This window comes from Pogoniulus pusillus, chromosome 13, assembly GCF_015220805.1.
Source record: "Pogoniulus pusillus isolate bPogPus1 chromosome 13, bPogPus1.pri, whole genome shotgun sequence".
NCBI lineage: Eukaryota > Metazoa > Chordata > Aves > Piciformes > Lybiidae > Pogoniulus > Pogoniulus pusillus.
In genome coordinates this window covers 17,887,905-17,909,563 of record NC_087276.1, presented here as the reverse complement: position 1 = coordinate 17,909,563, position 21,659 = coordinate 17,887,905, and the positions used below count along the sequence as shown (strand labels likewise).

Here is a 21,659-nt window from a genome sequence, read left to right as displayed (position 1 = left end):
TAGTCTTATCCACAGCATAAGATACTTTCTGGCATAAGATACCTTCCCTCTTTGTAAACAAAGGTTTAAGAAACAAAGAACATCCTTTAAGATCCAGAGCAAATAAAACTTCTATTTGAATGTTGACATTTGAATATTGGAGACTTCAAATAACCTTTCTGTGAAAGACAAATAAATTAAGCCCTTCAGAAGAGTGAGAGCATGGCTGTAATTGTGTTGGCTGAGAGGAAAAGCAGCCAGTCTAAAACCTAGGTTGTCAGTTCTGTTCTCAGATATACCATCCCCAGCTGCAGAGTGAGGAAATGTCATCACAGAGTGGCTCAGGCTGGAAGGGACCTCAGAGCTCATCTGCTCCAACCTCCACATCATGCCGAGGGACACCTCTCAGACAGACTCAGCTGCTCAAGTACTCATCCAGCCTGGCCTGCAACACCCCCAGCAAGGAGGCAGCCACAGCCTCCCTGGGCAGCCTGGTTCAGACTCTCAGCACCCTCACACTCAACAACTTCTTCCTCAGTTGCATTCTAACCCTCTTCAGCTTCAAATCATTCTCCCTTGTCCTTTCTGTAGACACCCTCAGGAAAAGTCATGGAATCCCAGAATGACAGAACTGTCAGGGCTGGAAGGGACCTCAAGGATCATCCAGTTCCAAACCCCTGCCATGGGCAGGGATACCTCACACCAAGTTGCTTAAAGCTACATCCAGCCTGGACTTGAAAACATCCAGTGATGAGGCTTCCACCACCTCTCTGGGCAACCTGTGCCAGTCTCTCACCACCCTCACAGTGAAGAACTTCTTCCTAACTGATCCAATCTGAATCCACCTACTGATAGTTTTACTCCATTCCCTCTGTAACCTTCCTGTAGGACCCCTTCAGGTACTGGAAGGCAGCTCTTAGGTCGCCCCCAGAGCCTTCTCTTCCCCAGGCTTGTAATAAACTGTAGCCCAAAAGGTAGCCAGGTCAGGGAGGTGACCTGCTCTAGCAAAACAACTTGCTGCTGCTGCACTGGACTTTAACCAGCATGCTTATGTCCCACGAATCATTTTATCTCTGGAGATGGCTGATAATAATCCCTTGTGGTTAGAATAAGCTTGAGACATAAAAGACTGCAGTGAGCCCAAGGTCAGAGATCAAAATGAGCTGTCTTATATCCCAGTCCACCTAATGAAACCTCCAGGAATTACACACAATCACAGAACGTTAGGGGTTGGAAGGGACCTTCAGAGATCATCCAGCTCAACCCCCTGCCAGAGCAGGGGCACTCAGAGCAGGGCACACAGGAAGACAACCAGAGAGGGTTGGAAAAGCTCCAGTGGAGACTCCACAACCTCTCTGGGCAGCCTGCTCCAGGCTCCAGCACCCTCACACTGACAAAGTTTCTCCTTCTGTTCCCATAGCACCTCCTCTGCTCCAGTTTGCCCCCGGTGCCCCTTGAGCTGCCCTTGGCCAGCCCTGAGCAGAGCCTGGCTGCATCCCCCTGACATCACCCTGTACATCTTTAGCAGAGCACTGAGGGCAGCTCTCAGGCTCCTCTGCTCCCAGCCCCAGCTCCCTCAGCCTGGCCTCACAGGAGATGTTCACTGCCTGCAGCAGCTTGGGGGCTCTGTGCTGAACTCTGTCCAGCAGTTCCCTGAGGTCCTTCTTGAGCTGAAGGGCCCAGAACTGGACACAATATTCCAGCTATGGCCTCAGCAGGGCAGAGTAGAGGGGCAGAAGAACCTTTCTTGACCTACTCACCCCAGGATGCCTTTGATTTTATTCATAAAAAAAATATTTTAGAAAACTCAGGACAAAGCCATCATGCAAAACCCCAAACCCTTCTGTCTCACTCCTGGCAAGAGGAGCAGATGTAAAAGCATGACAAATCCTACCTCAGAGGAACCCATCATATTCCAGGAGAAACAATACTCAGCAATCAGAAAATGTATTTGGCATTATTCTGTGAGGAAGAGGACATTTACAAAAGGATTCATGGGAATTAGAAGAGAAATCCACAAAACAAATAGGATTTGGTGATGAAGCTCCTACACATAACTTACAAACTGCTCCCCCAGTTTAAGTCTATTAGAATGTATTATTTAAGGACATCTGACAAATCATCTCTAAGCTGAATAAATACAGTGCCTGCAGCTCTGCTCATGCAGTAGGGACAGGAGGAATTGCATCTCTTCAGAAGGGAAGTTCCTCAGCCCAGAAATCTGTCACTGAAATAGAAGGCAAAAGACAAGACAGGAGTACACCAACAGAAGAAAATAAAGGGCAGAAAGAGAAGCAAGTGGTCACAGGATCACAGAACACATCCTGTTGGCAGAGCCCTCCAAGCTCATCCAGTCCAACCCTCAACCCAGCACTGCAGGATCAGCACCAAACCATGTCCCTAAGCACAGCTCCACAGGCTGCATGAACACCTCCAGGCATGGTGACTCCAGCACTGCCCTGGGCAGACCATTCCAGTGTCTGAGAACCCTCTCTGGGGAGGAATATTTCCTAGCATCCAGCCTGAACCTCCCCTGGAGAAGCTTGGAACCATTTCTTCTTCATCCTAATGCCTAATCTAAACCTTCCCTCCTCTAGCTTGAATCTATCACACCACCCCCCCCCCACCTTCCCCTCCAGTCCTATCACTACTTGACATCTTAAAAAGTCCCTCCCTGGCTTTCTTGTAGCCCTCTTCAGATACTGGAAGGCCACAATGAGGTCTCCTGGGAGCCTCCTCCTCTCCAGACTGGACAACCCAAATTGTCTCACTCTGTCTCCATAGCAGAGCAGCTCTGATCATCCTTCTGACCCTTCTCTGGACACCTTCTTGTGGCTCCAGAACTGGATGGAGTACTCCAGGTGGGGTCTTTACCACTTTCCCACAGCCTACCCCCCTTAGGCCCACTGTTTCATCCTATTGTAGCAGCTGCTGTTTTCTGCAGCTATTTTCCCATCTGCTTCAAGGATACACCACTTAGTTATCATTACTCCCATCCTTTCTGACACGACTCAAGGGGTAACAACATGTCCCATCGCCTACCGACCTCTGGGGCACAGAGGCTTGAAGGAGAGCTAAACGTTCTGTTAGCTGCATCCTTTGGGTTCCCACAGACACCCTCCACTGGAGCAGACTGCTCAAGGCCTCATCCAGCCTGGCTTTCAACACCTCCAGGGAGGGGGCATCCACAGCCTCCCTGGGCAACCTGTGCCAGTGTCTCACCACCCTCACTGGAAAGGACTTCTTCCTCATCTCCAGTCTCAATCTGCCATCCTCTGGCTTCACAGAATCACAAATACATGCAAGTTGGCAAAGCCCCTCAGGATCCTAGGTCCAACCTATAACCCTACTCTGCAAGATTCACCTTTAACCATGTCCCTAAGCACCACATCCAAACCACCCTTAAACACATCCCGGGTGGGTGACTCCATCACCTCCCTGGGCAGCTCATTCCAGTCCCTGACCACTCTCTCCATGAAAAACTTTTTCCTAGTGCCCAATCTAAACCTCCCCAGCCTCAGCTTGAGGCCATTCCCCTTTTTTCTATCACCAGTTACCTGTGAGTTCAGCAGCAGCCTCTCCACAATGTCCCTTCAGGTAGCTGTAGACAGAAATCCATCCCTTCTTGTCCTGTCACTATGAGCCTTTGTGGAAAGTCCCTTCCCAGCTTTCTTATGGATTAGCAACCTAATGTGGAAACCACACAAGTGAAACCTGAAGATTAGGTAACTCTTGACTGATGACTTCTCACTTTGCATTCAACTTCTGACTCAAGGTTTTGTTTTGCCATGAATTCTGCCGTTCCTCAGCACAGCCTTTACCTTGTAAAGAAATATCTTCAGCTTGAATGTGTCCCAAAATCCTTCTAAAGCATTCCCAGTGCTCCCTGAAAGCATTGTGAATCGGCTCATTGATTTCAGTAGGCTGCAGATCAGACCCCTGGGACTGAAAGATAAACGCATTAAATACTGCAGAAGGGAATGGTTAAGGAGAAGAGAGCAGCAAGATGAATGGGTTGGTAACTATTGTTTGCACAGTGCCAATTAAGAATAAGCAGGATAACAGATTACTGCTCAGGACTATGTACCCTTAAAATACATCACTGGAAAAGGGCTGCATTATTGTGGAAGACCTGGAGAGTTTTTCCATCCATATGACACTTCTCAACAAAGTGGTGTGAAGGCCTGCAAATGAGTCACTTGGTGATGCCCTAAAAGGTTATTCTCAACAGAAAGCTATGGAACCAGACCAAACAGCCTGTTTGATGCTGAGCATATTGCACAGGCTCACTCTGAAGCATAATCCAGAGGCTCACTCTGGAGCGTGTTCCACAGGCTGGCTCTAGACTGTGTTCCACAGGCTCCCTCTGCAGCACTTTTCACAGGTTCACTCTGGAGCACCTTTCACAGGCTCCCTCTGGAGCACATTCCACAGGCTCACTCTGGAGTACATTCCACAGGCTCCCTCTGGAGCACATTTCACAGGCTCCCTCTGGAGCAGGTACCACAGGTTTTTGGGGTTTTTTTCCCCATGCTTGTTCATCAGCTCTTTGCAGGAGAAGGGTTGTGCAGCTGATCCAATGAAGCAGGCAGCACAAGGTGACACAGAGCTGAGTGCAAACAGCAAGGGCTTCTTCAAAATTAGTTCTGCTCAATAGAAGGACTTAAAAATTTACCCAAGACAATAGTCAGATAATTCCAACTACTGAGTGTGTCTGGGAAAATTGTTCTCTGCCAGAGGATGCTCTCACCTCATGCAGATCAAATGACCTGTGAATTATTGGTTCAACTGAGTTCTTCACCTTAACAGCAGGAATTATTGATTTTGGCTTCTCATAGTGCATTATGGAATCAAAATACAGGATTAAAAATAATAGCACAACTAAAGTGGCCTGGAAATGGCCCAGCAGGGTGTGCCTATCAGGCCTGTAATGCAGGGGGAGATGGACAGAGGTTGCAACTGCAAAGTTAAGAGAATCAGACTTCACTGAAGTTCAGTAAGGACAAGTGCAGGGTCCTCCATCCAGGGAGAAATAACAACAAGCACCAGTACAGGCTGGGGTTGCCCTGCTGGAAAGCAGCTCCGTGGAGAATGACCTTGGAGTGCTGGTGGGCAGCAAGTTCTGCATGGGCAGCAATGTGCCCTTCTGCCAAGAGAGCCAATGGCAGCCTGAGGTGCATCAGGAAAAGTGTGGCCAGCACTGGACTAAAAGCAACAGTGTGGGGAAGAAGACCCCAGCCCTGGCAGTTCTGTGGTTCTGTGATTCTATAGTTCTGTAGCATCTGAAATGATTCTGCAGTGAAGCTCAATGGTTGCTTTTCACAGGAGCCTTTTGGAAATGAGCTGAGATTATTAGGAGATAGTTCCACAAGTCCAAGTGCTGCTTTTTTTTTGCTTCTGGGTCAGGCCAGTCCTGGGAGCAAATCCAGGCTGGATGCAAAGTGGGTTGAGAGTAGCTCTGAAGAGAGAGACTTGGGAGTGTTGGTTGCTGAGCAGCTCCCCATGAACCAGCAGTGCCCTCATGCAGCCCAGAAGGAGTGTGGGCAGCAGGGCAAGAGAGGTGGTTCTGCCCTTCTACTCTGCTCAGACCTCACCTCCAATCCTGCCTTCTGTTCTGGTGTCACCAGCAGAAGGAGGACACAGAGCTGCTGGAGGAGAGCCACAAAGGTGAGGAATCTGCTCCTTTGCTCCATAAACCATTAGTGATATACAGAGTTGTTGCAGCTGGGCAACAAGGCTGGTGAAGGGCCTGGAACAAAAACCCTATGAGGAGAGGCTAAGGGAGCTGGGGGTGTGCAGCCTGGAGAAGAGGAGGCTCAGGGGGGACCTCATTGCTGTCTACAACTACCTGAAGGGAGGCTGTAGCCAGCCTGGTCTCTTCTGCCAGACAAACAGCAACAGAACAAGGGGACACAGTCTCAAGTTGTGCTGGGGTAGGTCTAAGCTGGATGTTAGGAGGAAGTTCTGCACAGAGAGAGTGATTGGCATTGGAATGGGCTGCCCAGGGAGGTGGTGGAGTCACCATCCCTGGAGGTGTTGAAGCAAAGCCTGGATGAGGTACTTAGTGCCATGGTCTAGTTGACTGGCTAGGGCTGGGTGCTAGGTTGGCCTGGATGATCTTGGAGGTCTCTTCCAGCCTGGTTGATTCTATGATTCTGTGATTCTATGATCTCTGCTTACAGGATGCCTTCAATGAAGTGTTACTATGGGAGAGGAAGAGGACCTCTGACCCCTTTCCCTGGAGTCAAACTATCCCGTGTGGGTATAAAACCCCCACCCACCCCAAATCCATCTCTGTGTTTCTTCTTTCAAATCACACTTGGCAAATTAGATCCACATTTCTCTGAGAGGAATTGCTTTAGTGAGAAGTGTCTCTACCAAATGAGATTTCAACTAGCTGCTGGTTCAGAGGTTTCCATGGTTAGTTACAGAAATTCATTCACCACACAGGAAGAGTTATCCTCTGTCCTATGCCTGTTGACACCATCTAGGGCTGTCTGAGCAGCATGTTTCACGTTTTGAAAGATGCCTTTGACTCTGTGTGCTTATTTGGTGCAGTTTGGGGACTTCAGACGTTGTGTTTGACATGGAAGCAGTTCTGACTGATGACCCAACCTTTCCAAGGAGAGAAATAAAAGGGAAGGCATTTCCCATGGCCCCTGTGATGGACAGTGGGGTGTGAGAGCCTTTCACTGAGCTCACTGATGCTTGAGAAGGTGCAGGAACCTCAGTGAACAAAAACAGGGAAACTGGGAGCATTCAGTGAGACCTGGGCAGGCTGAGAGCTGGGCAGAGAGGAACCTGATGAGGTTCAGCAAGGATCAGTGCAGAGTCCTGCACCTAGGAAGGAAAATAAACTGCACCAGTACAGGTTGGGAGTTGATCTGCTGGAGAGCAGCCCTGTGGAGAAGGGCCTGGAAGTGCTGCTGGGCAACAAGTTCTGCATGGGACAGCAAAGTGCCCTGCTGGGCAAGAAGGCAAATGGGGTCCTGGGGGGCATTAAGAGGACTGTGGCCATCAGATGGAGGGAGGTTCTCCTCTCCCTCTACTCTGCCCTGCTGAGGACCCACCTGGAATATTGCATCCAGTTCTGGGATCCCCAGTTCAAGAGGGACAGGGATCTGCTGGAGAGAGTCCAAGGGAGGACTGCAAGGATGCTGAAGGGCCTGCAGCACTGCCTGATGAGGAGAGGCTGAGAGCCCTGGGGCTGCTTAGTCTGTAGAGGAGAAGGCTGAGAGGGGATCTGAGCAATGTCTGTCAACAGCTGAGGGCTGAGAAGCAGGAAGGGAGGGACAGGGACAGCCTCTGCTCACTTGTGCCCTGGCACAGGACAAGGGCAATGGATGGAAACTGCAGTACAGGAAGTTGCACCTCAACATGAGGAAGAAGTTGTTGACTGTAAGGGTCCCAGAGCCCTGGCACAGGCTGCCCAGAGAGGCTGTGGAGTCTCCTTCTGTGGAGCCTTTCCAGCCCTGTCTGGATGTGTTCCTGTGTGACCTGTGCTGGATTCTCTGGTTCAGCTCTGGCAGGGGTTGGACTGGAGGCTCTCCAGAGGGCCCTTTCAGCCCCTAACATCCTGTGAGCCTGTGGCTTTGGTTGGAAGGGACTTGAGATCATTGACTCCAGATATCATTTTGAATGTGTTGTTATAACCTCTTGAGATCATTCTAAGCAGAGATGATCTACTTCAGCTTCCCCACCATGCCCAGGGACACCTCTCAGCTAGCCTACCTGAGCTCCCTTCCAACCAAGCCATTCATAGAATCACAGAATTGTCAGGGATCATCCAGTTCCAACCCCCTTGCTACGGGCAGGGACACCTCACACTACATCATGTTGCCCAGAGTCACATCCAGCCTGGCCTTAAACACCTCCAGGGATGAGACTTCCACTACCTCTCTGGGCAGCCTGTGCCATGATCTCACCACCCTCACAGTGAAGAACTTCTTCCAATCTGAATTTACCCACTGATAGTTTTGTTCCATCCCCCCCCCAGTCCTATCACTACCTGACAGGCTAAAAAGTTGCTCTCCAGGTTTCTTTTAGGGCACTTCAGATACTGGAAGGCCACAGTAAGGTCTCCTGGGAGCCTTCTCTGCACACTGCACAGCCCCAACTCTCAGCCTGCCACTGGCTACTTCCTGGCTGCATTTACAACCCTTTGGCCGTGCAGCATCACTCACTTTCTGACGGTTGGAGTGAAGGCTGCAAGTGAAGAATTTATCTGTTGAAGAGCAGCAGGACCTGTCAGGAGTGGATTTCTGGCTCACCCTGCCCCTCAGAAGCAGGGTTCCTGGAAGGTGGAGGTGTTTTTTCACCGACTGAGGCTCTGCTGTATTTAATAACACATTATTGATCCCTGTATGGTAACAATTCACTCTGTCACATGGATGCAATATACTTGCTGTGGTGTGGTGGTTTGTGGAGGCCAGGCCAGCACACATCTCCCACGAGATCAGGGTCATGCACACAGCTGGATAAAGCAAAATGAAACAGAAAGGGAAGATTCTACGTGGGGCTACATTGCTGAAATCCAAGAAACATTTCAAAACCAAAATGCATCTTCATTGAGCAATTGTACTAATGGAAATCACATCTCATTGGAGTTGCCTTTTTTACACTCTGAATCTAAATGCAGATTCAGGAATTTAAGGTCAAAATCAATATCATATTGACTGCAGTCTGACTCTTCTGAATACACCCAGGCAACAAAGAAGGGAATTTGCCCACCTGAAGACAATTCCCAGCACAATTTTTCACTGAAAGCTTTAAGGATCTCATCTTGGAACAAATTGAGAGCAAATATGATGAGAGCTCTTGGAACTCTTCAGTGAAGGACAGAGGTTTCTTTTAGCTGTGTGTGGAGAAAATAAAGAGAAATGAAAGAAGACAAAAACTAGAAAACAAATACAAAGAAGGCAGCAGTTTTGCTTCGGTTCTGAAATGTGAGACACTCTGCCAGGCTGCTCAGCAAGGCAGAGAAGAGTTTCTGAAGTGTCAGTGAAGTAGGAAGGGATGTCACAGCCAGAACGTGTCCCCAGGCTCCCAAAGAGTAACTAAACCTGGCAGCCCAGTTTAGCTGCTGGAGGTAGAATTACCTGGTGGAATAACTGCTGCATCTTCTGAAGGTAACTCATGGTGGACTCCTCATCCAGGTCTGGAGCCCGTAGCACAGGAGAGACATGGACCTGATAGAGCAGAAGCAGAGGACACCACAACAATGATCCAAGGGCTGAAAGAACCCTGCTGTGAAGCCAGGCTGAGAGAGCTGGGGTTGTTCAGCCTGGAGAAGAGAAGGGTCCAGGGAGACCTCATTGCAGCTTTTCAGTACTCAGGGGAGGTGATCAAAAAGCTGGGAACAGCCTTTTTCTCGGGGCCTGTTGTGACAGGACAAGAGATGATGGTTTGAAACTGAAAAGGGAAATTTAGACTGGAGAAAAGAAATTTCTTTTACACTGTGGGGGGGTGAGAGCCTGTCCCAGGCTGCCCAGAGAGGTGGGAGAAGCCCCATGCATGGAACCATTGCAGGTCAGGTTGTCTGGGGCTCTGAGCAACCTGCTCTAGCTGCAGATGGCCCTGCTGACTTCAGGGGGTTGGACAAAATGACATTGAAAGGATCCTTTCCAACCCAAACCATTCTGTGATGCCACAGTTCAACCTGTGTCCTGTAAGCAGCATTCACCTATGTGCCCAAGAGGTACTTTGGCTTGCCCCAAAGCAAAGGGAGATGCTTTGGTTGCATGGGCATCTTTGGGGCACCTTCCACCTCCCCAACTGTAAGAACCATGCCATTGAGCTAGAAGTGAGGGATGAAGGGGTAGAGACCCTGTGGATTAAAATCAGAGGTAGGACTAATAAATCTGACATCCTGGTTGGAGTCTGTTACAGACCACCCAACCAGGATGAGGGAACAGATGAGATATTTTACAAACAGTTGGAGGCTGTCTCAAGATCTTCAGATCTTGTCCTTGTGGGTGACTTTAACCTGCCAGATATCTGCTGGGAACTTAATTCAGCAGAGAGGAGGCAGTCCAGGAGATTTCTGGAGTGCATGGAGGACAGCTTCATGACTCAACTGTTAAACGAGCCTACTAGGGGTCAAGCTCAGCTTGACCTGCTGCTCTCCAACAGAGAAGGGCTGGTAGGAGATGTGATAGTGGGAGGCTGCCTAGGGTGTAGCGACCACGAGTTAGTGGAGTTTTCAATATACAGGGAGGTAGGGAGGCACCTCAACAAAACCTACACCTTGGACTTTAGGAGGGCAAACTTCAATTTGCTCAAGGAACTTATTTCCAATGTCCCCTGGGCAGCAGTTCTTGAGAACAAAGGGGTCCAGGATGGTTGGACTTACTTTAAACAGGAGCTCTTGAAGGCACAGGAACTGGCAGTTCCCACATGCCGAAAGATGAGCCGCAGGGGGAGGCGACCAGCCTGGATGAGCAAAGAGCTCCTGAAGGAAGTGGGGGAGAAAAAGAGGGTGTATCGCCTCTGGAAGGAGGGGAAGGCTTCTCCTGATGTGTTTAAGGAGGTAGCCAGACTATGTAGGAGAAAAATTAGAGAGGCTAAGGCTCAGCTAGAACTTAGGCTGGCCACTTCCGTGAAATTTAACAAAAAACACTTTTATAAATTTATCAATGCTAAAAGGAAGGGCAAGAAGACCCTCCACTCCTTACTGGACCAGGAGGGGAACACTATAACTGATGATGAAGCAAAGGCAGAGGTCCTGAATGCCTTCTTTGCCTCAGTTTTCAACAGTAAGGAGAGAGGAGGAGGATGCAAATGGCCTCTTAAACTGGGGGATGGGGTCGGGGAGCAGTGTGTTCCCCTGGAAATTCATGAGGAATTAGTTCAGGACCTGCTGAGCCATCTGGACACCCACAAGTCCATGGGACCAGATGGGATCCATCCCAGGGTGCTGAGAGAGCTGGCAGCTGAGCTGGCCAAGCCACTCTCCATCATTTTCCAGCAGTCCTGGCTCACCGGAGAGGTTCCAGGAGACTGGAAAATGGCCAACGTGGTCCCCATCCACAAAAAGGGTCGGATGGAGGAACCTGGGAACTACAGACCCGTCAGCCTGACCTCAGTGCCAGGGAAACTGATGGAGCAGGTTCTCTTGGGGCCAATAACTGCGCACCTGAGGGATGGCAAAGATCTCAGGTCCAGCCAGCATGGGTTTAGGAAGGGCAGATCCTGCCTTTCTAACCTGATCTCCTTCTATGATCAGGTGACCCGCTTGGTGGATGTGGGGAGGCCTGTGGATGTGGTCTATCTGGACTTCAGCAAGGCCTTTGACACTGTCCCCCACAGCAAACTGCTGGCTAAGCTGTCAACCCGCGGCTTGGATGGTAACACTCTGTGCTGGGTTAGGAACTGGCTGGAGGGCCGGACCCAGAGAGTGGTGGTGAATGGTGCCACATCCAGCTGGCGGCCAGTCACTAGTGGTGTCCCTCAGGGATCAGTGCTGGGCCCCATCCTCTTTAACATCTTCATAGATGATCTGGATGAGGGCATCGAGTCAGTCATCAGCAAGTTTGCAGATGACACTAAGCTGGGGGCAGATGTGACTGAGCTGGAGGGCAGAAGGGCTCTGCAGCGGGACCTTGACCGCCTGCACAGATGGGCAGAGGCCAATGGGATGGGGTTCAATAGCTCAAAGTGCAGGGTGCTGCACTTTGGCCACAACAACCCCATGCAGAGATACAGGCTGGGGTCGGAGTGGCTGGAGAGCAGCCAGACAGAGAGGGATCTGGGGGTACTGATTGATACCCGCCTGAACATGAGCCAGCAGTGTGCCCAGGTGGCCAAGAGAGCCAGTGGCATCCTGGCTTGTATCAGGAGTGGTGTGGTCAGCAGGAGCAGGGAGGTCATTCTGCCCCTGTACTCTGCACTGGTCAGACCACACCTCGAGTACTGCGTTCAGTTCTGGGCCCCCCAGTTTAGGAAGGACACTGAGATGCTTGAGCGTGTCCAGAGAAGGGCGACGAGGCTGGTGAGAGGCCTTGAGCACAAGCCCTACGAGGAGAGGCTTAGGGAGCTGGGGTTGTTTAGCCTGGAGAAGAGGAGGCTCAGGGGTGACCTTATTGCTGTCTACAACTACCTGAGGGGCGGTTGTGGCCAGGAGGAGGTTGCTCTCTTCTCTCAGGTGGCCAGCTCCAGAACAAGAGGACACAGCCTCAGGCTGCGCCAGGGGAAATTTCGGCTCGAGGTGAGGAGAAAGTTCTTCACTGAGAGAGTCATTAGGCACTGGAATGGGCTGCCTGGGGAGGTGGTGGAGTCGTCGTCCCTGGGGCAGTTCAAGGCAAGGTTGGATGTGGCACTTGGTGCCATGGTCTAGCCTTGGGCACTGTGGTAAAGGGTTGGACTTGATGATCTGTGAGGTCTCTTCCAACCTTGGTGATACTGTGATACTGTGATAACCAGTTTAAGAGGGATAGGGATCTGCTGGAGAGAGGGCCATGAGGATGATTAGGGAATGCTGCCTGATGAGGAGAGGCTGAGGGACCTGGGGCTGGTTAGTCTGGAGAAGAGAAGACTGAGAGGGGATCTCATCAATGTCTATAAATATTTGAGGGGTGGGTGTCAGGATATCACAGTATCACAGTATCACAGTATCATCAGGGTTGGAAGAGACCTCACAGATCATCAAGTCCAACCCTTTACCACAGAGCTCAAGGCTAGGGGGAAGACAGGCTCTGCTCACTTGCTCCCTGGGATAGGACAAAGAGCAATGGGTGTAAGCTGCAGCACAGGAGGTTCCACCTCAACACAAGGGGGAACTTCCTTCCTGTAAGGATCATGTTGCTCCGGGGAACAGGCTTCCCAGAGAGGCTGTGGAGTCTCCTTCTCTGGAGAAGGCCTGTCTGAATGTGTTCCTGTGCGATCTAAACTAGATTGTGTGGTCCTGCTCTGGCAGGGGGGTTGGACTCGAGGGTCTCTTTGGGTCCCTTCCAAACCCTAGCATCCTGTGAGCCTGTGAACTTCACGCTTGAGGGGTGCAGCCTTTGCTGTGACCTCATTCCTTCACAAGTGCTACAGGTACCAGCAGGCACCTAGAAAGAAGGAAATCAGAGGTGATTGAAAGCTGTCTTCCACCCACTCCATCCTTTCATGGCTGCCTGAATATGGAATAATTGTTGCAGGGAAAAAAAAAACCCAAACCAAACTCAGAATCTCACAGGTCAGCTCGGCAGATGCTGCTTGCTCTTGCAAACAGTTTCTGATGCTGGTGCTGCATGTGAACAACTCTAAATGGCTCAGCTGTGAATCAGTGCCTCTCAGGTAGAGTAAGATACTTTGTCACAGGATAATCTCTCTCCTTCTTTCTGCCTGGGTGTTTTTCAGTCCTGTCAAAACAAATGCATTGCTTGAACATCACTCTTGCCATGTTTCTGATTCCCATTCGGTTTGACAAACATCAGCAAATCAAAATTAAAAGGGTTTGGCAGCACAGCAGCAATCCCAGAAACTTAAACATGAGCCACATCTAATGGGGGCGTTTGGTGTGCTGGGGAATCATTTCCCAGTCAGGAGAAAATGACCCCTTTGAGGGATGCTACAGGTGGCACAGCAGACATAAGCACTCAGACTGGCTGCAGTAACAGAATCCCTCCCTAGTGTGAAAACATTTCTTGTTGCTTGTAGAGGTTAAGAGGAATCAATGCCAATTTTTTTTTGTTGCTGTGACTACTTTAACATGATCCAATTCGAGCTTGCTCCTACCCCACCTTGTGATGCCAATCTTCCAGGCAGTCATGAGCCTGCAGTCCCTCCAGCATGGTGCTGAGCTTCCTTCCTCCACTGTCTTTTCCCCAGCAAATACCTGTAATACAGACCTCTCAGGTTTCATAGAATCACAGAACTGTTTTGCTTCCCTGAGGTCCTTCTTGAACTGAGTACCCCAGAACTGGGCACAATATTCCCCATGTGGCCTCACCAGGGCAGAGGGGCAGGAGAACCTCTCTCAGCCTACTAAACACAGCTCTTCTAATCCACCCCAAGATTCCTTTGGCCTTCTTGGCCACAAGGGCACATTGCTGGCTTGTGGCTATCCTGCTGGCCACCAGAAGCCCCAGATCCTTCTCTCCATAGAATCATAGAATCAGCCAGGTTGGAAGAGACCTCCAAGCTCATCCAGTCCAACCTAGCACCCAGCCCTAGCCAGTCAACTAGACCATGGCACTAAGTGCCTCAGCCAGGCTTTTCTTGAAGACCCCCAGGGACGGTGCCTCCACCACCTCCCTGGGCAGCCCATTCCAATGGGAAATCACTCTCTCTGTGAAGAACTGGTCTCCAGCAAATCAGCACTTAACCTGTACAGGTGCATGGGGTCGTTCTTCCCTAGATGCAAGAATCAAAGCAGGAACCACAAAGAAGCAGGAGGAGAGAGATCAGCCCAAGAAATGCTGCTCCTCTAAGCTGAGGAGCTGAGCTGAGGTCTCAGCTGTTGAGACCTCTGCAAAGAGCCCACTCAGTGCAGAGGCAAGTTGCAAACTGAAGAGAATGCTCAACCACATTTGTCTGTACGAGGTCATTTCTTAAAGGGTATTAAAGCAGACAAATCATAACAGACCAGACAGCCTGTAATGTTAGCAGATGATTACTAACTGCACTAATTAAGTGCCTTTAATTGACTCCATCGAAGTCAAGAGACAATTCACAGGAACGTTGCTGCAAGACTCAGCAATCATAATTTCTGCCCAGTAACTTTTAAACGAGTTACCCTGCAGCTTTTATTACCTAGATAGCTGTTTTCAGTCCCTGATTTGCAGCTCCCCAGGGGCCATGGATTAGTGCTAAAGCAGGGAAGGTAACCAAGGCAAGCCTGTTTACTGGCAATGTGCTTCCCCTGCGTGCCTTGGGAGAGCTCAGCATTGAGAGAGAGGAAGAGGAAGGTGGCAGAGGGGGTGCGTCTTTATTCCTGCTTTGTTAAAGCTTCCTCACATTCTCAGCACTTTGAAAACAGGGAAAGAATTCTTCTTGCTTTCCCCTGAGGAATTTCTGTTTTCTTGTCCATCTTAATTAAAGAGGAAGAGCATTACAAATTAATTTCAAAGCACAAAATTAAAACATTTTGACCTGTGCAACCAATGCCCCCAAAATAATAGTGTGTGCTCCTTATAACTGTACCTAATCTGATAGTGAAAGTGGATGACAGCACTAGGACTGCATTTCTGGAGAACCTGAAACATCATCTGGGACTGAGCTGGGCCAGCACCAGTTCTGCTCAGAACAGGCACTGCCCACCTCAGGCTCTGCTCACTCAGCCACTTGCTGAAGCTCAGGGCATCTTTGCACAGCCAGGGGCTGCTGCTAGCAGGGGGAAGCTGATGGCACAGCTCCTGCCAAGGGTTGGGGGGCACAAAGGCTCTGCCTGACACTTGCTCCTCTGCATACCAAGGGCACTGCCACAGCTGTGGGGAGGGGGGGGGGCAGGAAGGCAGAGGTGGCAGCTGTGGGGAGGCTTGGCCAGCACAGGTGAGCCTCAAGTGCCCAGCAAGCGATTGCAGCCCCTGGATGGCATCTTCAGGAGCAATCTGAGGGATGCCCAGAGTCAAGCCTCTTCTTCTAAGGCCACTGTCCCAGGAGTACTCTGTCCCATCTGCCTTCCAGCCCCAGCCCTGTTTCCCCTCAATCCAGCTCCTGAACCTGGTTCCCATCTGCTGCTAAGTCAAACCTGGGCCTTGCTCAGTGCCTGCCCCCAGCATCAGTGGTGCCCTCAGGGGTTGGCTTCCATGTTGGTTTGTGTCTCTGTGTCTCTATCCCATGGCATTGTTCTTCTTTCCATCCCAGTTGGGTTAGTTTCTTTCCCAGCCCTTTCCCTTTCTGCTCCCTTAGGGAAGGGAGAGGGGTTCCTGGAGAGCCCCTGGCACTCAGCTGGTGCCAGCCCAGCCACATGACAGCAATGCAAGTGCCTCAAAAATAAATTAACTGATGGCAAAACTACTACTCAGTGGAACTTCTAATAACTGAAGACAGTTCTGAAGCAGTAAGCATCAGGGCCTCTTGGTTTATGCTCTCTCATTTAGCCCCATAACTCTTCCATTTAACCTTGAGGTCTGACAAGAGCAATTAGTCCCTCTGCTTCCTGGGAAATCACTTTATGGATTCGTAGCCTGTTGCTTTATTGTCATTCCTGCCCTCCAGATCGACTGCGTTCAGCCTTCCTGCAGCTCACATCATTGACCTTTCACTCTTCACTTGCACTCTTCCCAACTCTCTTATTCATCTTTCTTTGCAGAAACATCATGCTTAATGGAGCATTTGAAATCTTATCTTCCCAGCTCAGAGCTGAGAAGACAACAGCTCTTCATTTCTAGCTGATTTTTTTGGGGAAGGGATCAAACCTTTCAGAAGAGAAGAACTGAAGATATGTAAAAGCCTTTGTAGTACAGCAACTACTTTAAGACTTTTAACTCAAACGGGTCAAGAAGCTGAAGAAAAGTCTGTGTGTGCAGAGGTAGCTCAGCCTCTCTGCATCCAGGAACATTTACCAAGTCCACCTTAAAATTCATTTCAAGATAATTAGTTATATCATTTCTTGGGCATTTTCCCCTAAAAAAAACTATTCTAATGGAATCATGGAAGCACAGAATGGCTCAGGAGGTAATGGACCTCAGAGATCATCTACTCCAACTCCTACTCTAAATCAGTCTTCTGCCCTGTGATACCACATTCAGGCCCTTCTCCTGCCCAGGGCGAAAATGATCTCTACTGTACTCATCCTCCACACTGCACCATTTCCATGCTGGATTGACTTAGAGAAAGTTTCAGAAAGCTGGCAGAAGATAAAGCTGCAGAGCAACATCTCTGCTTGGGGATTATACAGCTCCCACACCAGAACACACCCAGAGCGCAGGAGAACACAACTGGGGTGGGACCGAGACAGGTTCCCAGAAGAGAATTCACAGAATCACAGGATGGCTCAGGCTGGAAGGGACCTCAGAGCTCATCTGCTCCAACCTCTCCACCATGCCCAGGGACACCTCTCAGCTAGACTCAGCTGCTCAAGCCCTCATCCAGCCTGGACTGCAACACTCCTGGCAAAGAGGCAGCCACAGCCTCCCTGGGCAGCCTGGGACAGACTCTCAGCACCCTCACACTGAACAACTTCTTCCTCAGCCCCGCTCTAACCCTGCTCTGCCTCAGCTCCAAACCTTTCCCTCTTGGCCTGGCTCCAGATGCCCTCAGCACAAGTCCCTCTGCAGCCTTCCTGCAGGATCCCTTCAGGCACTGGCAGGCAGCTCTGAGGTCCCCCTGGAGCAGGGTGCACCCCCCCAGCTCCCTCAGCCTGTGCTCACAGCAGAGCTGCTGCAGCCCGTGGAATTTTATTTCATTTTGAAGCCATAGCTAACATGTGTGATACCTTTGATCCATTTTTCTTTTCCTGAAGATATCCATGAAAAGCATTTGTAGCCAACATCCTACAGCCAGCTTCATTTATCTTCTTCTAAATAAAAATCAAGGAAATAACTCCATTGGAAAGTTGTATTTCCACCCCTGGAGAATGTTCTCTTGTTCAGCTTCAGGACAGGGAGGGTAGAGAGGAGAGGAAAAAGGAAATGGAAAAGAGGGGAGGGATAGGGGGAGAGGGCAGGGGAGGGGGTGGGAATGTGGGGGGAAAGAGGAAAGGAAGCTCTGTACCTTTCTCTCCCGACCTTGCTCTCCCTACCTTTTTTCCAGCCAGGTGCAGGATAACAGAGTGAAGCTTCCTTCAGAGCAAAGAAGTGCGCAGAAAAGGAAAACAGCAAAACTCCAGGGAACAAGGAAACTAAACCAAACCAGAGAGAGGCAGGAAAACTACTGAAGGAATGGAGATTTGCAACAAGGGCCAGAAGGGATAGATAAATGCAGACAACAGCTACAGATATAGTGAATCATGCCAGCCCCATGGAAATTGATATCCAGTGACAGTGACCAAACAATGCTAATACAGGGACCTCCCCGTGCCCTATCTACCCCAAGAGATCCTTGTAGCTATTTTTTCTTTGGAGAAGAGATAGATCTCTAAAGAAGGGGAGGGAAAAAAATCCCATTTAGAGATTGCAGCCTGCAGACACATCTGTGAGTCTCACCTCCTGCAGTTCATTCTTGCAGCTCCTTAGGGAGGGCAGCTGAATGACCACCACCACCACCACCAAGAACAGCCAGGCAAGTTTCTCCAGGTCTTCCCCAGCTGTGTGGAGGGCTGAGGTTAATTGGAATATCTTACTGAGAGAAATTAAACCCTTAGCTGTGAGAAGAAAGAAAAAAACAACCCAGCAGTCCCTTATATGACTCATTCTCCTGCTGAGAAATGCAACTGGCCAAATGCAGATAAGACACTCACTTCTCAGGCACTGCTCAGCTCTCAGTTCAGTTCCTTCTCTCTGGTGGTCTGTGTGCTTGCCTCTGCCTCAACTCTTTACTCTGACCTAAGCCTTTTTCCTTTAACCTCCTTGTCATCATCTTTTTCTTGACATCTCACCTCAGATCTCTCCAGATTTATCAGGTGAGATATATGTGGGTTGTTCTGTTATTTCTGAAGGGAGGAAAAGATGCAGTGGGGGGAGGAGGCTTGTGTCAGGATCCTCCTGGCAATGTGGTTGCCTTGGGAGGGATTTTGTGGTTTTGTGTGACTTTTTATGTTGTATGTAACTGTAAATATCTCTCTGTGTGTGTATAAGTGCTTGCAAGTTGTGCTAATCTATAAATATAGCTTCATTCCTTAACTTCCAGCCTGCTGAGCCTAGTCTGGAGGATTTCATTGCATGTGGGGGTGGGTCCCACCAGTTCATGGACATAAATGACTTCAGCCAGCTGGGCTGCTTGGCACAACCCTGTGTGCTAGTTTGAAGCTGGCTAGAATGTTTTGGTGAGAAGAACTAGATTACAGGCTGTGAAAGGAAAACAAAGGTGATGTCTGCTTCACTCATAGGCTTGCTGAGAGGTATAAGAACAAGAATGCAAACATAGATAAGGCACTTCTGCTGGGGAGCTCCGAGCTCATTTCTTTCTCTAGCCTCTCTGCTGTCTTTCTGATTAATCCACTTTGCTTCCTAACCCCCTGGCCAAACCTCCATTCTTCCTTGGGACTGGGATAAGATTGAGAGGGGTGGGAGAAGGTGGAAGGGTGGTTGGGAGCCCCTCCTGGGGACTCAGGTTTCTGGGAGGGCTGTTGTGTTTCTGTATCACCTCTTACCTTGTATATTTCTGTATATACTGTAAATATCTGCTTGTATATTGAGCTAAGCTGTAAATAAAAGCTTCATTCAAGTTGCCAGAGCCAGCTGAGCCTAGTCTGGGTGATTTCCAAAGTGGGGGGCGACTAACACCCAAACCACCACACCCTGTGTGCAGCTCACATGCTGCTGGAGTCAATAAGAAAGGTTGCCAGAGACAGAACTAATGGAGAAACACCAACAGAACATTTTGAGCACCTCTAACATAAGAAAACAATGCAGAACACTTGCATTTCCCTGCTGCTGCCAGAAGGAACACCAAAATATTAATGCAGCAGTGTGAAAAACACCAATTAGTGCTCATTACTCCTTTGTGTTTCACTCATTCCCTCAGCAAGCAGCTCTGATGTTGTTTGCCATCCATGTTGCCAAGGGTCAGGGCTGGACTGGCCAACAGCTGAGTGCCAGGGGCTCTCCAGGAACCCTTCTGCCTTCCCTGAGGGAAAAGAAAGGGAAGAGAGACTGATCAGTGGGAAAGAAACACAGAGATATCTGTGGGATAGAGACACAAACCAACATGGAAGCCAAGCCCTGAGAGCACCACTGGCACCACTGATTCTGTGGGCAGGCACTGGGCAAAGCACAGACTGGACTCAGCAGCAGATGGGAACCAGATTCTGGAGCTGGATTGAGGAAAACAGGGATGGGGCTGGAAGGCAGATGGGACAGAGACCTCCTGGGACAGTGGCCAGCGAAGACAAGCCTTGCCCCTGGGCATCCCTCAGCTTGATCCTGAAGATGCCATCCATGGGCTGTTCGCTCTTGCTGGGCACTTGAGGCTCACCTGTGCTGTCTGCTCCTCCCCACAGCTGCCACCTCTGCCTTCCTGCCCCCCAAGGTGTGACACAGCTGTGGCAGTGCTCTTGGTATGCAGAGGAGCAAGTGTCAGGCGGTGCCCTTCTGCCCCCCCAGCCCTTGGCAGGAGCTGTGCCATCAGCTTTTCCCTGCTAGCAGCAGCCCCTGGCTGTGCAAGGCTGCCCTGAGCTTCAGCAAGTGCCTGAGTGAGCAGAGCCTGAGGTGGGCAGTGCCAGCCCTGAGCAGGATTGGTGCTGGCCCAGCCCAGAGCAGGACACCTCTCTCCACAGATGCATGCAAGCTCAGAGGCTCTTCATTTCTGCACCACATCCCCTTGCTGTATCTCTGCTTCAACAATCAGGTGACAGAGCCTTTGCACAGGCTCCACATTCCACCTCACTGCTCTTCGCTATTTTTCAGCTGGATGTCACTTCAGATTACCCAACGCTGTCTACAGAGCAACAAGAAGCCCAACAGACCAATTTCTGTACTTTTGTAATAGTTCTGCAGGCACTGACACTGCAGGAGGTATAAATAAGTACAGATACTGCCCTAATATGGTTAGGAGAATACAGATCTGACAATACAATCTTTCTGCTGCTCTAGCAATCAAATCACTTCCTCGGCTGGAAATAAACCTTCTGACAAAATACTCCAAGGCTGGGGGATGCAAAGTTTGACTAAGTGAGGAGTAAATGAGTACAGGAACTACAGAGAAAGGTTTGATAAAAGAGCTGAAGCAGCAAAAAATTCTGTAGGCTAACCTAAGGGTTACAGCTTGAAGCAATGTGAGGAGATCTTGACAGTGAGACATAGTAGACTGTGGAATAATCACAGAACTGTCAGGGTTGGAAAGGACCTCAAGGATCACTGAGTTCCAACCCCCCTGCCACGGGAAGGGACACCTCACACTACATCATGTTGCCCAGAGCCACATCCAGCCTGGCCTTAAACACCTCCAGGGATGAGGCTTCCACTACCTCTCTGGGCAGCCTGTGCCACGATCTCACCACCCTCACAGTGAAGAACTTCTTCCAATCTGAATTTACCCACTGATAGTTTTGTTCCATCCCCCCCCAGTCCTATCACTACCTGACAGGCTAAAAAGTTGCTCTCCAGGTTTCTTTTAGGGCACTTCAGATACTGGAAGGCCACAGTAAGGTCTCCTGGGAGCCTTCTCCTTTCCAGACTGCACAGCCCCAACTCTCTTAGGCTGTCCTCACAGCAGAGCAGCTCCAGCCCTCTGATCATCCTCGTGTCCTTCTCTGGACATGGTCCAACAACTCCAGATCTTTGCTGTCCCAAGGGCCCCAGAACTGGGCACAGTGCTGCAGGTGGTGTCTCAGCCTAAGCAGAGGGTGCAGAGGGTGCAGAGGGGCAGAATCCCCTCTCTCACCCTGCTGTCCACACTGCTCTGGATGCAGCCCAGGATACAATTATCTGCTGCTTCTCATCTTTGGTCTGTTTTCTTTTTCCCTTCCAGCAGAAGATGCCATTGGGGTTCAGGTCTCACTGGGATGATCTGCCCCATGTAGAAAGTGCACTGCTTCACCAGCAATGGCCCCAGGTTGTGATACACAAAATATCTGCTGAGCTCTAGGATTTTTACAGACCTACCACACTGCAAGCACTGTCCAAAGCCTTCATTGCTCTCTCCTCCATGGCTCA

At 50.0% G+C, this 21,659-nt stretch overlaps 2 long non-coding RNA genes across 2 annotated transcripts in view; one reads left to right on the top strand and one right to left on the bottom strand.

Annotated features, from left to right (window-relative positions):
- Positions 1 to 19,239, top strand: part of LOC135180323 (uncharacterized) — a 29,997-nt gene extending 10,758 nt beyond the window's left edge. Inside the window, exon 2 of the long non-coding RNA XR_010304390.1 lies at positions 17,659 to 19,239. This is a non-coding gene — a long non-coding RNA (uncharacterized LOC135180323). The remainder of the gene's footprint in view (positions 1 to 17,658) is intronic.
- On the bottom strand, positions 1,842 to 18,128 carry LOC135180321 (uncharacterized). Its single transcript, XR_010304389.1, has 7 exons — positions 18,051 to 18,128; positions 13,704 to 13,798; positions 9,078 to 9,167; positions 8,710 to 8,833; positions 3,801 to 3,924; positions 3,537 to 3,666; positions 1,842 to 2,206 (listed from the first exon to the last, which is right to left on the bottom strand). It is a non-coding gene; the product is annotated as an uncharacterized LOC135180321 (long non-coding RNA).
- Positions 19,240 to 21,659: the final 2,420 nt, after the last annotated feature.